The sequence below is a fragment of the Aotus nancymaae genome, unplaced genomic scaffold (genome assembly GCF_030222135.1).
Source record: "Aotus nancymaae isolate 86718 unplaced genomic scaffold, 86718_ANA_hifiasm-v0.15.2.pri h1tg000006l, whole genome shotgun sequence".
NCBI lineage: Eukaryota > Metazoa > Chordata > Mammalia > Primates > Aotidae > Aotus > Aotus nancymaae.
In genome coordinates, this window is record NW_026988417.1 from 48,409,418 (window position 1) to 48,411,383 (window position 1,966).

Genomic DNA, 1,966 nt, shown 5'->3' on the forward strand with positions numbered 1-1,966 from the left:
ATCCGCCCACCTCAGCCTCCCAAAGTGCTGGGATTACAAGCGTGAGCCACGGCGCCCGGCCCCTGTCGTTTGCTTTCCAAACATCAGTTGCACCCTGTTCTCATTCCTATTCCCTTGCTTTAATTCAGGTCTTCATAATTGCTTGCCTTGATTAGTTCTACAAATAGCTCCCAACTCCTCTCCCGGTCATCCTCCAAAGGATTAATCTTCCCAATGCAAATCTGATCGTGTCTCTTAAACCCTTCTCAAGCCCCTCAAATGTCAACTCCTTCTGTGGCCCCACATTCCCTATGGGTTCCCGCAGCGACTGCTTTTTCTTGAAATATGCCCACAGATGAATACACAAAAATGCACAGTTGGCTGAAATTTCACAAACTAATCACATTCCTGCCATCAACAACTAACTTAAGAAACAGAACATGGTCGGGCGTGGTGGCTCACACCTGTAATCCCAGCACTTTGGGAGGCCAAGGTGGGCAGATCGCTTGAGGTCAGGAGTTAGAGACCAGCCTGGCCAACATGGTGAAACCCCGTGTCTACCAAAAATACAAAAATTAGCTGGGCGTGGTGTGTGTCTAGAATCGTTTGAACCTGGGAGGTGGAGGTTGCAGTGAACCACTGCACTCCAGCTTGGGTGACAGAGCTAGACTCCATCAGAGAGAGAGGGGGAGGGAGGGAGAGAGGGAGGGGAGGTGAGGGAGGGAGGGAGGGAAGGGAGGGAGGTGGGGGGGAGGGGAGGGGAGGGAGGGGGAGGAGAGGGAAGGAAGGGAGGGAGGGAGGGAGGGAGGGGAGGGGAGGGGAGGGAGGGAGTTCAACCAATTGTTGATAGGCATTGAAGTAGTCTACATTCTGGAACTATTAAAAATATTGCTGCTATGAATATTATAATAAATGTCTTTTGATGAACATGATGAAAGATGACTGCATTTCTATTCAGTGTATACCTACAAATAGAATTCTTGGATCATAGGTTATACCACATCCAAATTTAGTAGATGTTAAATATTTTAAAACAGTTTTCTAAAGTGTTTGTGCCAATTTACACTTATCAGCAATGTATGAGTATTCCAGTTGGTCCACATTCTAATCAACACTTGGTATTTTCTCATTTTAGCCATTTTGGTGGGTGATAATTGTGCCTCAGGTGGTTTTAATTTGCAGCTCCCTGTTGATTAATGAAGTTGAGCACCTTTTCATCTCTTTATTGGCTATTAAGAAATAACTTCATGACGTGCCAAAGTTTGTCCCCATTTTTAGTGTCTTTTAAATTTGTATTTTCCTAACATTTGATTATGAAAAATTTCAAATATTTAGCAAAGTTTAAAGAGTTTTACAATAGCACCTGTAAACCTACCACATAGATTCTACCATTACCATTATATAACACCTTAGGATATTTCTACCTTTCCCTGTACCCATCTTAATGTTGTTGCATTTCAAAGTAAATTGCAAACAGCAATACATATTTGGCCATTTAAATATTAATATTTCAGCATGTATATCATTAACTAGAATTTTTAATACTTGTTACTTTTGATGTAAAATTTATATGAAATAAAATGCACAAATCTTTAGTGTATATTTGCTGAGTTTTGACAAATGCATTCATTTGTACAACCCAAACTTCTGTCAAGTATAGAACATACTATTACCCTGGAAAGTTCTTTATGCTCCCTCCCATTTCCACTTTCCCAGGGACAACCGATGTTCTAATTTTTTTCCCCGTTGGAGATTAGATTTGCCTGTTTCCAAAGATCATATAACTGGAATCACACAGTATATTCTGTCTAAGCCTTCTTACACTCAACATGGTGTATTTGAGATTTGTTAATATTGATGCACGTGTCAATAATGCATTCCTCCTTATTTCTGAGTATTATTCCATTGGATGAATATATCACAGCTTGTTTATCCATTGTAAGAAGATTTTTTAAAAATCACTTTATTGAAGTATGATTGGCATGCT